This window comes from Myotis yumanensis, unplaced genomic scaffold (assembly GCF_028538775.1).
Source record: "Myotis yumanensis isolate MYYU_CA2020_CCGP unplaced genomic scaffold, mMyoYum1.0.hap1 SCAF_7, whole genome shotgun sequence".
In the NCBI taxonomy this organism is placed as follows: Eukaryota; Metazoa; Chordata; class Mammalia; order Chiroptera; family Vespertilionidae; genus Myotis; species Myotis yumanensis.
In genome coordinates, this window is record NW_027223758.1 from 33,068,638 (window position 1) to 33,082,636 (window position 13,999).

At 41.5% G+C, this 13,999-nt stretch overlaps 1 protein-coding gene across 1 annotated transcript in view; it reads left to right on the forward strand.

Annotated features, from left to right (window-relative positions):
* Positions 1-13,999, forward strand: part of LOC139014520 (beta-defensin 115-like) — a 177,750-nt gene that overhangs the window by 85,590 nt on the left and 78,161 nt on the right. The gene's annotated exons all lie outside the window — the stretch shown is intronic.

A 13,999-nucleotide genomic window follows, 5' to 3' on the forward strand; every position in this document is an offset into this window, starting at 1 on the left:
GATCATAATATGCACATTCTGAAGTTGTTATAGGAAAGCTAATAAGAAAATGACTAACTAAGCACTCTGTAGGAATGCTTTTGTCTCACTAACCACATCAAAAAATACATAGGAAATGCTTTCAGTCTTTAGAAGGAGGCCTTCAATCGTTCCATATTATAGGCCAGTGGTTTTCCAAGTGTGTTCCCTAGACAAGAGACATCAGCATCGCCTGGAACTTGTGAGCAATGCTAATTCTCAGGCTCTACCACAGAATCAGAAATGGGTGGTGAGGCCCAGAATCCTGTATCTTAGCAATCCCTCCGTGTGTTCCTGATGCACTTTACAGTGTGATAACCACAGCTACAGGCAGATTGTGGACCCATGGGCTGGGAATTGTCTTCATTGATGACATCGTTCTTATGCATCTGTCCTTAATGTGTCTTTTGGACTAACCCTCACATGTGCCTGGCCTCTATCTTATTTATATCCCTACCCTGGAATTGCGGGTGCTTCAGAGATGTGATTCCCTTCCAAACACGTGAGAGGAGAGAAGGTGAGAAGTAATGAGAAGACTGACACCAAAATAAGGTCCTTTGCTTTAATGAACCAAGGATCCTATCTCAGGAGACAGAGAGTGGAATGCTCATGGGCTAGCAGTAGTGGGTGATGCTGTGGTCGCCTTTGCCGCTGTTGTCATTGCTCCTGACACCTTTGCCGCTGTTGTCTTTTCCTCCATCTTTGTCGGTGTCATGGCCCACGCCATAGTTGTTTCTTCACCTTCTGGGGCATTTGTAGTTATGGGACCTGTGGTTGAAGTCATTGACTGACCAGCACAGAGAATAGGATTAAACTCTTTGCCATTCATAACACAGCACACTTTTTCCTTGCTGCATATCCCAGTAGGAGGGTCTATTAGTAACTCTCCAATTTTGCACATGCTCCTGCAATGTCCACTTCTGTTTGCACACTTTCTCACATACCAATTACCTGCATAAAGGAATTATATAGATCATGTCAGTCAGAAATCTATCATGAAAAGTTAAAATGACAATAATTTCTTGAAGACTGATTATTCAAGTCCCTTGCCAGTTGCTTTGTTATACCTTTCCTAGTCATGAAGACCTGCTCTGAGGATTAAATGAGATTTTAAATGAGATTTTATAAAAATATACAAACATAGGTTATTTTTTATATATGAATGTCCATTTTGAAACCAAAATTCTGCATATAAACACATGGCAGGTTTCTATTTTCCATTTTAAATGGAAAAATATATAACATATGATTACTTATGAATATAAAACCGGTAATCAATTTTAAGAAAATGTTTCTAAGAAACACCTAAATAGAACTTTAAAAACTATAATTTTAAAATATAAAATTGTCAAATCATTACTGTAATGCTTCCCACTGTTATTAAACACACATGGCTTTTGTTGATACCTGGTGAGATTTTTAAAATGTCTTTACATGTTTCTGAGGTCCTACAAATGTATTTGAAATATTTCTCTGGTTTTGACTAATATATTACTTGCTAATTATAAATATATATTTTTCTTATATATCTATACTTAGATATATATGGCTATAACAATGTATTATTGAGGTATAAATATATTCTACTCAATTTTGGAAATAAAAAACCAAAAGCCAGTCTACTAGTAACATATTCATTAGGGAGACATTCTGTAGAATATGGCTATATATGTGTACATATTATATACATATATGCTAAATGCTCTCATCACATGGTATATAACACAGAGAAGGCCCTGAAGAGATGCTGAAATACTTTCTCACCTTGTTCTACATTGCTTAACCCATTCCTCTCCATTCAACCAACAAATGTATAGTGAGTGCCTAGTATGTCAAGAACGCTGCAGGATGATGGGAATAAACAATGAGTAGAAAGACAAGGTCTGAGAAGATTACATTGGAGAATGAGAAAGAAAAGAAACAAGTAAATGAATAAACGGAATAACTACAGTTTGTGGTAAGTGCAACAAATTGAAAAGATAATGTGATGTAGCAGAGTAATCACTTTTGAGTTCTGACTATTACCACTACTATTATCCTTTATCAGCTGCCTAATCCTCTCTTAAGTTTAAAGGGGATTTTCTGTACATAATATTTATATACATACATTTACACTCATAGATTTCTAGATGTATGTATGGGCCTCTCACCCCTAAAATCAGAATTCTGTGTGAGGGTCATTGAGGAAAGTATCCCTCAGGAAAATGATGTTCAACCCTAGACATAAAGGATGAAAGGCTCTAACTATGTGACAATCTAGAAAAGTATTTAAAGAAGGAATAACATAAGCAAAGGCCTTGAGCAGCGGAAGAACCTCATACTTCTGAGGAACAGAAAGATTTCTTGACTTTTGTTTTCATGATTTTTCTTTTCCTCTTTTTCTTCTTTTGTATCTGCAAGGGCTCTCCATAATGTTTCTTAGGCTTCAAATTACTCTGCACGCCTTCCACAATCCCCTTCTTTATTAGGATCCCAAATATCTCCGTGAAGATAACATTCAGATGTTTTTTTTCACTGAGCAATCTATGTGAATGGAAACCACAGATCAAGTTTCCCTCCTTTCTATCCTGATCTTCTGTGGGCGCTGGCATTTTATTGATTTTTCTTTCCAAATGTTCTTTCTCAGTGTGGTCTTTGTAAAGCCTCAGGATCTTGGGTTAGACTTAGATAATGTTACAGAATAATCTTGAATTGTGTATGTTTGTCTAGAAAAAAACAACAACTGAGGGTTTATCTCGGGTCCTTTGGTTTAGAAAGAGCACACCATGCAAGTATGTGATGTGTGTCATTCATGCCCTAGAGACAGAGTGAGAAATCATGCAGTCCAAATGCATAGAATTTCAAGGATGTAGTAGATGTGAAACATTTTGTGAGGCAACACTCATACTGTTATTAATTTCCTCTTGAACAGTTCTGCAAATTCTAGAGAACATTCAGTACTACCCGTAGAAACAGCTGTAGAGGTACTAAACAATTTCCATTAAGAAATTGTACCACTAAAATGTTGGATTCTCACTGTGTGCCGTATATAAAATATGAGGTTGTGTCAGTGTAGAAAAAAACAATAATTAAACCTGTAAAAGAAGTTTCAGTAAGCAGAAGTTAATTAAAATTATTTAAGATATTATTTATTTAAGAGAAATTGTCAAAAGTGTTCATTCTCTCAATTCAAAGTGAGATAAGGAGCGAAACACATTTTGAAAATATTGACGAATCGCTTTCATTGAAGCCAGGAAAGTAAAATTATAAATAAATAATTTAAACTTAAAAAGAAAACAAATCTGTAAGCGTGATGAATAAACTGTTAGCATGCAGAACTTTCTAAGTGAGTGGAAGACTGCAAACAAAATACCAGTATATTTGCCACATGAAAATGAAATTTTTGTATCTGAAACAAATTAATACATTTGTTAGAAGTAACCCATATATTAGAAAATATTTGCAAGAAATGTGAAACAGAAAGTTTGAAAATAGTAACAAAATAGTATCATTTGACAATATATGCTAGTTTTCTTTATCACCTTTTGACCAATCAATTGAACTTCTAAAATTTACCTATATAAGCAGAGGATCTTACAATGATATATTAACAAGGTTGTACTATGTTATTTATAATAGTGACACACTGGAAAAAACAATCCAAATAACACACATAAGGGGCTCTTCAAGTTAATATTGGTACAAAAAATGTGACAAAATAATAAGCACATACTGTTAATTGTATATTCAAGGATTTCTCAAAGACCTGGGAAATTTCCCCATGTACATTCTTAAGTTTAAAAATGCAGATTATAACTTGTTCATCAGTTGGTCACAATTTTTAAAATGCAAGCATTTTACATGAAATGGTAGCCAATTTCTTTATTTCTAAAATGCTTTCAGTGTTCCCATCTTAATGATGTAAATATAAACTATGGAATTAATTAAAAAGAAGGCATGCTTACAGAAGCAGAGCTGAAATCTGACACAGGATTTCCAAGAGGCTTGACTCCCCCCACCTCTTTACTCAGAATAATTTTCTTCCCTTTTCCAACTTATGGTTCTATTACTTAGATCCAAGAATTTAAAAAGTGGGAAATGTTCTCTGTAAGACCAAGAAACCTGGGAGAAGTAATATTTTAGGATTGTTGCCATATAAAGTGAAGCGAGGCAGGGTTGGACTGCACTGGCCCTAAGTGATAGCACAGGGAATCTGGGGTGTCATGATCATGTCAGTCCTTGGCTTCTCATTATCTCCCTCAACTCCAGTATGGACATTGTGAGAGCCTTGAGGTCTCTTAGTGGTGTTTTGAAGAAGTAAGGCAAACCTCAGCCCCGCTCCTGTGATAGCCCTGCCCCTACTCCCATTGCCAGTTTGAAAACAGGGACTCCATGTGCAGGACCCTGTTCTAAGTTGGTGTTTCTTCTTCCCAATATTCTAGTTACCTGAGACCAACTGGGCCAGGAGCAAAAAAATTGCAAGAGCAAGTAGTAGGTACTTCATGACTCCTGAAAGACAGTAGCAGGCAGTGGGTTGTATGGAGTCCAGAACTGTCTATTCAGTGTGACCCTGAACACGGGTCTTTATTGTCCTCCCTGGGTGGGGTTGGGCTCAGCCAGTGAACCAGAAGGATATAGGACACTGTGCCAAACATGACTTCAGTCCATTGGCCAGCAGCTCTAATTGGGGCATCACTATTCAAGAGGCCTGTTCTAGGCATGCCTTGGGGGAAAGAGAAAGATAAGAGAAGGTGTAAGACCTGCTGAAGTGTATGGCAATTTAGAGAGAAAGACACAAGAAGAATTTTTGTTGATTTCCCTAATGTTGGGTACGCCTACCTTTTTCCCACAGTCTCCTATGTTGGTGGTTCTACCAGAGTATTTATCTTACTGCATGAGACAGTCTGTTCACCTGTTTGTCTCTCCCCTAAAATAAAATGTATTTTTTGAACACTGACTATATATACCTTTTTTAATATTAGTTGTGGGCATAGAGGAGTACCTAAGCAATCTTTTGTTGAGTGAAAATTTCATTTGCTAATAATCTGTCAACTTAGAAAATATTTTCTAAAGAAATAAGTCAGTGCTCCAAGATATATGCACGAAGATGTCTTTAAGGGAGTAGAGGGAAGGAACCAGAGTTACTGGAGTTAGCTGGGCCTGGAACCATGAGTATGTGTGAACTTCTGAGCTACCAGATGGTAGTGAAGTATGTGGATCTTCCTTGCACCTCTTCCAAACTGGATATAAAACTAAATTGGGGAACATTCATCTGAATTATCACCTGAAGATTAGCTGAAGAGGAAACTTTTGATAAGGAAGGGCAGAAACCACCTCAAGATTGCTCCTGCACAACAGCTTGTATGATATGGTCAGGGTTGAGCCTCCCAGCCAGCCAGTGTGTGGTGGGAATCCCACCCACAAACAGGACAACAACAATCAAGACCCACTTACAACAGGAGATCCCAAATAACCCACACAGGGGACATTCTTAGAGCGTCCAGCTCAGGAGATCAAAGAGACTGTACCACTGGGTCCCACAGGACACTTACTACATAAGGCCACTCCACGAAGACTGGGAGGTATAGCAATTCTAATAAATAGAAACAAACACGAGAGACAGCAAAAATAAGGAGACAAAGAAACAACCCTCAAATGAAGGAAAAGGAGGAAGGTCCAGAAAAAGAGTGGAATGAAATGGAGGCAAGCAATTTATGAGATATAGAGTTTAAAGTAATGATTATAAGGATGCTCAAGGAACTTAGTGGAACTTACAATAGTATTAAAAAGGAAATAGAAACCATGAACCAGACCAGTTGGAAAAGGAGAATACCGTATTTGGCTTCAAGAATACACTGGAAGGAGTCAGAGAAAGATAAGTATCACGATCTCACTCATATATGGCACCTAATGAACAAAATTAACTCTGAATGAAATAGATCCAGAGACGCAGAAGCATAGAATAGATTATGGAATCTTAGAGGAAAGGTGGGGAAGGGAGGGAAGGTGAGAAGGGGTCAACCAAAGAACTTGTATGTATATATACATAACCTATGGATACAGACAATAGGGTGGTGAAGGCCCGGGGTGGGGAGGGCAAGAGAGCTCAATGGGGGGAAATGGGGGACATATGTAATACTTTCAACAGTAAAGATTTAATTTAAAAATATAAAAGAATATACTGGAATAAAAAGTAGAACTAATTTAGCAGAGGATCAAATCAGTGATTTGGAAGACAAGATAGAAAAAAACACCCAATTGGAGCATCAAAAAGAAAAAAGAATGAAAAAGCAGGAGGTTCGTTTAGGGGAACTTTGGGATAACATGAAATAACATTGCATCATTTGGGATACCAGAAGGAGAAGAAAGTGAATAAGGAATAGAGAACCTGTTAAAGAAATAATGACAAAAAACTTTGCTAACCTTGTGAAGGAAAAAGTCACACAAGTTCAGGAAGCACAGAGAGTCCCAATCAAGATGAACCCAAAGACACATCATAATTAAAATGGCACACTTTAAAGACAATGAAAGAATCTTAAAGGCAGCAAGAGAGAGAGAGACAGAAAGTTACCTACAAGGAAGTTCACATTAGACTCTCAGCTGAATTCTCATCAGAAACATTTCAGGCCAGAAGGGATTTTCATGAAATATTCAAAGTAATGACAAGTAAGGACCTGAATCCTACAGTACTCTATCTAGCAAGACTATCATTTAAAATTGAAGGTGAAATATAGAGCTTCCCGGAGTAAAAAAGGCTAAAGGAGTAAATTACTACCAAACTAACATTGCAAGAAATGTTAAAAGGACTGCTTGAAGAAGGAGAAATCCAGAGGGGCGGTGAAGGGGGGGGGCGGGGGACGGGAAACACAGGTATAAAGAAAAAAAATGGCTATAAATAAGTACTGATCTTAATAACCTTAAATGTAAATAGACTAAATGCTCCAATCAAAAGACACAGCATGGTTGAATGGATAAGGAAACATGACTCATATATGCTGTCGACAAGAGACCCACCTCAGAAGAAAAGATTCACATAGATTGAAAGTGAAGGGCTGGGGAAAATAATCCATGCAAATGGCAACAAACAAAAAGCTGGGGTAGCAATATTCATATCTGACAAAATAGACTTCAAAATAAAGGACATATCAAGAGACAAAGAAGGTCACTACATAATACTAAAGCATCAATCCAACAGGAAAATATAATCCTCATAACATGTACATACCCAACATAGGAGCCTCTAAATCTATATAAAAAAATCTTGGTGGAATTTAAGGGAGAGATTCACAGGAGACTTTATCACCCTTTACTGACATCACTGGATAGATCTTCGAGGCAAGAAATCAACAAGGAAACAGTGACCTTAAATGCACACTAGATCACATGGATTTATGGCTATTTACAGAACATTTCATCCCAAAGCATCAGAATATACATTCTTCTCAAGTGCACATAGAACATTTTTGAAAGATAGAAAATTTTGACATGTTTGGACACAAAATATGTTTTATCAAATCCAAGAAGATTGAAATCATATCAGGCATTTTCCTGAAACACAATGACACGAAACTAGAAATCAACTACATTAAAAAAAATACTCAAAAACATTCAAACACATGAAGGCTAAGTAGCATATTATTAAAGGGTTACCTATGAGATCAAGGAAGAAATAAAAACTTCCTCCAGACAGACAGAAATGAACACAACAACCCAAAATCTCTGAGATACAACAAAAGCAGTCCTGTGAGAAGTTCGTAGCATTGCAGCCTTACTTCAAGAAACAAGGAAAAGCTCAAATAAACGGTCTAACCCACAACTGAAATAATTAGAAAGAGAACAAGAAAAGCCCAGAGTAAGTTGAAGGAAGGAGATAATAAAGATCAGCATGGAAATAAATGACAGAGACAACAAAATATAATAAAATAAAATAAAATCAAGAAACCAAGAGCTGGTTCTTTAAAAAGATAAACAAGATTGACAAACCTTTAGCCAGATTTATCAAGGAACAAAGAGAGTGGACCCAAATAAATAAAATCAGAACTAAAAGAGGTGAAGTAACGCCATAGCCAGTTTGGCTTAGTGGATAGAGTGTTGGCTTGCAGACTAAAGAATCCCGGGTTCGATTCTGGCCAGGTTGTGGGCTTGATCCCTCTTCCCCGAGCAGGGAGTGTGCAGGAGGCAGCCAATCAATGATTCTCATCATTGATGTTTCTATCTCTCTCTCTCCCTTCCTCTCTGAAATCAATAAAAAATATTATAAAAAAGAGGTGAAGTAACAACTGACATCACAGAAATACAAAGGATTGTAAGAAAATATTTCAAACAACTACATGCCTGGATAACCTGAGCAAAATGGACAAATTCCTAGAAACATAAAATCTTCTAAAACTCAATCAGAAAGAATCAGAAACCTGAATAGGCGGATAACAACTAATGAAATTAAAGCAGAAAGAATAATAAGAAAAAAACTCCCAGCAAACAAAAATCCAGGACCAGATGGCTTCATAGAAGAGTTGCACCATTCAAAGAACTAACACCTATCCTCCTCAAACTATTCCAAAAAATTTAAGAGGGAGGACTTCCAAGCTCTTTTCATGAGGCCAGCGTTATCCTAATTACAAAACCAGATTCTAAAGACACTACAAAGAAAGAAAATTATATGCCTGATGAACTTCGATGATAAAATTCTCAACAAAATATTAGCACATTGGATCCAGCAATACATTAGAAAGACCATACACCATAACCAAATGGGGTTTATTTCAGGGATGCAAGGCTGGTACAATATTTTAAAATTAATAAATGTGATACATCACATAAACAAAATGAAGGATAAAAATCACTTGATCATATCAATAGGTGCAGGAAAAAGCATGTGACAAAACCCAGGATCCATTTATGATAAAAACTCTCAGCAAAGTGGGACTAGAGGGATCATACCTCAACATAATAAAGGCCATACATGAGAAACCTACAGTCAACATCATTCTCAATGGGCAAAAACCTACAGCATTTCCCTCAATTTCAGGAACAAGACAGGGATGTCTGCTTTCACCACTCTTATTCAACATAGTACTGGAAGTCCTAGCCATAGCGATCATAAAAAAAAATAAAAGGCATCTAAATTGGAAAGGAGGAAGTAAAACTGTCATTATTCACAGATGACATGATATTGTACATAGAAAACCCTAAAGACTCCACAAAAGAACTGCTAGGGTTAATAAATTAATTCAGCAAAGTAGTTGGATACAAAATTAACATCCAGAAATCAATAGCATTTTTATACACCAATAATGAACTCTGAGAAAGAGACTAAAAAAAACAATCCCATTTACCATTGCAATAACAAAAACTAAGATATCTGGGAAAAAACTTAACGAAGGAGGTCAAAGACCTGTACTCAGAAAACTATAGGACATTGAAAAAGAAAATAGAGGAAGATACAAACAAATGGAAGCATATACTGTGTTCATGGATTGCAAGAATTAACATCATTCAAATGGTCATACTACCCAAAGCAATTTATGAATTCAGTGCAATCCCTATTTAAATACCAATAGCATATCTCACAGTTCTAGAACAAATATTCCAAAAATTTATATGGAACCAAAAAAGACCCTGAATAGCCTCAGCAATCTTGAGAAAGAAGAATAAAGTTGGAGGAATCACAATACTGGATATCAAGTTATACTACAAAGCCATTGTAATCATAACAGCCTGGTACTGGCACAAGAACTGGCATGTAGACCAATGGAACAGAGAAGAGACCCCAGAAATCGACCCATGCCCATATGGTCAATTAATATTTGACAAAGGAGGCAAGAGCATACAAGAAAATAAAGACAGTCTCTACAGTAAATGGTGTGGGGAAAATTGGACAGGTACATGGAAAAAAATGAAAGTAGCCCACCAACTTATACCACACACAAGAATGACAGTTATTTATTTATTTATTTATTTATTTTTATTAAGGTATTACATATGTGTCCTTATCCCACCATAACCCCCCCAGACCTCTCCAGCTCATGCCCTCACCCCCATGTTGTCTGTGTCCATTGGTTAGGCTTATATGCATGCATACAAGTCCTTTGCTTGATCTTCCCCCTTACCCCCACCCTCCCCTACCTTCCCTCTGAGGTTTGACAGTCTGATCGATGCTTCTCTGTCTCTGGATCTGTTTTTGTTTATTAGTTTATGTTCATTATATTCCATAAATGAGTGAGATCATGTGATATTTGTCTCTCTCTAACTGGTTTATTTCACGTAGCATAATGCTCTCCAGATCCATCCATGCTGCTGCAAATGGTAAGAATTCCTTCTTTTTTACTGCAGTGTAGTATTCCATTGTGTAGATGTACCACCGTTTTCTAATCCACTCATCTACTGATGGGCACTTAGGCTGTTTCCAAATCTTAGCTATTATAAATTGTGCTGCTCTGAACATAGGGGTGCATATATCCTTTCTGATTGGTGTTTCTAGTTTCTTGGGATATATTCCTAGAAGTAGGATCACTGGATCAAATGGGAGTTCCATGTTTAGTTTTTTGAGGAAACTCCATACTGTTCTCCACAGTGGCTGCACCAGTCTGCATTCCCACCAGCAGTGCACGGGGGTTCCCCTTTCTCCACATCCTCGCCAGCACTTGTCATTTGTTGATTTGTTGATGATAGCCATTCTGACAGTAGAGAGATGGTACCGCATTGTCGTTTTGATTTGCATCTCTCGGATGATTAGTGACTTTGAGCATGTTTCATATGTCTCTTGGTCGTCCTTCTGTCTACAAGAATGACGTTTTTTAAAGATGAAACTAAACCAAAGAATGACCCTTACACCTCTATACACTCATTTTGATGAAGCAACATATTGAAGGACACACCTAGAAAACTAATAAATATTCTGTCAAGACCCTCCCCTAAGACCTCCCCTAGGGTTCCCACCCACACATACAAAAATAAAAGCCTCAAGACAAAGGACCCAGCACAGGCTCTCTGGAGCATACCTACACCTTTTCTGTGGCATGAACTTTTTATTTGCTTTCTCCTAAACACTTAAGTGTCCCTGTGAGACTTACAACCAGGGGAGCAGCGGGCAGGTGCAGCTAGTCCCAGGCTAACCCCCTGAACCTGTCTCCAAGGCTTCCCTTTTCTCTGAGTTTCCAGTAAGCTGACAGCAGTCCCACTTTGGCTCACTTCTCTCACTGTGACTTTTACTTCTCATTGAATTCATGCCGCCCAGCATTCTTTCCTATAACATTGTAGAGAGCCACAGTAGCCCAGCCTAGGCTCTCTCCTGTTGCTTCTTCTACTCTTAGCCCTTCCTTTGTTTCACTGTCCCCAGCTTTAAGAAATGTACTCTCAAAATCACCTGGACTCATGGTGTGAAACCTTTCCCACACAAAGTCAAGAACCCACACACTATAGGCCAGCTCAAGGCAGATCCACTCTGAGCCAGGTCCCCATCCGTTAACATAACCACTATTTTTTTACACCTGAAACTAATCTACACTAATAAAAGAGAAACATGGTAATTGGCGTACGACTGCTACCCTTTTCATTGGCTAATCAGTGAGTATATGCAAATTAACTGTCAGCCAAGATGGCAGCCGGCAGCCAGGCAGCCGGCATCCAGGCAGCTGGAAGCGAACATGAGGCTTTCTTGCTGGGAACTCCAACGTTCCCCGCCTCACTTGCCAGCCTCTGAGCTACAACTCTAAGCAACTGTGTACTATGTTGCAAATAAGAAGATAAACTCCAGAAACCAGCGGACTGAAACCCAGCCGGACCACAACATTGTATCCATGTTTTCAGCAGCTAGGCCTCAGAGCTAAAGCTGGCCCAGAATTAAAAAAAAAAGAAAACAAGGAGTGGTTGGGAGCTTTAGTCACTCACCACCTGGAAAACAGCCCTCAGCCCCTCAGCCAGACTGGCCAGGCACCCCAGTGGGGACCCCCACCCTGATCCAGGACAGCCTCCAGGGCAAACCAGCCGGCCCCTTCCCATGCACCAGGCCGCTATCCTATATAGTAATAGGTTAATATGCCTCCCGGCACCGGGATCAGTGGAGCAGCGAGGCTCCCGGCACTGGGATCAGCGTGACAGGGGGCAGCGCCCAAAACCCCTGATTGCCCTGCGGCTCTGTGTGTGACAGGGGGCGGGGCCACAACCTCCCTATCCGCCCTGCTCTGTGTGTGACAGGGTGCGGCGCCCCAACCGCCCCCCCCCCCCCCCCGCACCCATGGGCCCTGCTCTGTGTGTGACAGGGTAGAGCCATAACCTCTCCATCAGCCCTGCACCGAGTGTGACAGCGGTGGCGCCCCATCCCCCTGATCGGCCCTGCTCTGTGGGTGATAGAGGGTGGCGTCCCAACCCCCCTCCACGGGCCTTGCTTTGTGTTTGACAGGGTAGAGCCATAACCTCCCCATTGGCCCTGCCCTGAGTGTGACAGGGTGCAGCGCCCCAACCCCCTGATCCACCCAGCTCTGTGTGTGACAGGGGGCGGTGCCCCAACTCCCCTATCGGCCCTACTCTGTGAGTGACAGGGAGGAGCTCCCCAATCCCCTGATGGGCCCTGCTCTGTGAGTGACAGGGGGCAGCGCCCCAACCCCCTGATTGGCCCTGCTCTGTGCATCACAGGGGGTGGCGCCGCAACCTCCCCATTGACCCTGCCTTGAGTGTGATAGGGGGCGGTGCCCCAACTCCCCAATCAGCCCTGCTCTGAGCCTGACCAGGGGCTGCTCCTAGGGATTGGCCCTGCCCTCTGCCATCCAGGAGCAGGCCTAAGCCAGCAGGTCGTTATCTCCTGAGGGGTCCCAGACTGCGAGAGGGCACAGGCCGGGCTGAGGGACCTCTCCTTCCCCACCGAGTGCACAATGTTCACCGGGCCTCTAGTCTACACTAATAAAAGAGAAACATGATAATTGGCGTACGACCACTACCCTTCCCATTGGCTAATCAGCGTATCCTTATGCAAATTAACTGTCAGCCAAGATGGCGGCCGGCAGCCATGCACTGAAGCGAACAGGGAGGTTTGCTTCCTCCAGGAAGTGCAGACTCCAACGGTCCCCGACTCACTTGCCGGCCTCTCAACTGCAACTCTAAGCAACTATTACTATGTTTCAAATAAGAAGCTGAATAAAACCGGCTTTCAGTCAGCCCCGGACCGCAACATTGTATCCATGTTTTCAGCAGCGAGGCCTCAGAGCTAAAGCTGGCCCAGAATAAAAAAAAAAGAAAGAAAACAAGGAGCAGTTGGGAGGTTTTAGTCAACTGCGAGCGGGAAAACAGCCCTCAGCCCCTCAGCCAGCCTGGCCAGGCACCCCAGTGGGGACCCCCACCCTGATCCAGGACACCCTTCAGGGCAAACCAGCCGGCCCCTACCTGTGCACCAGGCCTCGATTCTATATAGTAAAAGGGTAATATGCCTCCCGGCACCGGGATCAGTGGAGCAGCGAGGCTCCCGGCACTGGGATCAGCGTGACAGGGGGCAGCGCCCAAACCCCCTGATCAGCCCTGCTCTGTGCCTGATGGGGGGGCTCCCCAATCCCCTGATTGCCCTGCGGCTCTGTGTGTGACAGGGTGCAGCGCACCAACCCCCTGATAGGCCTTGCTCTGTGTGTGACAGGGTGCGGCGCCCCAACCCCCCGCACCCCCATGGGCCCTGCTCTGTTTGTGACAGGGTAGAACCATAACCTCTCCATTGGCCCTGCCCCGAGTGTGACAGTGGCGGTGCCCCAACCCCCTGATCGGCCCTGCTCTGTGGGTGATAGAGGGTGGCGCCCCAACCCCCCTCCACAGGCCTTGCTCTGTGTGTGACAGGGTAGAGCCATAACCTCCCCATTGGCCCTGCCCTGAGTGTGACAGGGTGCAGCGCCCCAACCCCTTGATCCGCCCTGCTCTGTGTGTGACAGGGGGCGGTGCCCCAGCTCCCCTATCAGCCCTACTCTGTGAGTGACAGCGGAGAGCTCCTCAACCCCCTGATGGGCCCTGCTCTGTGAGTGACAGG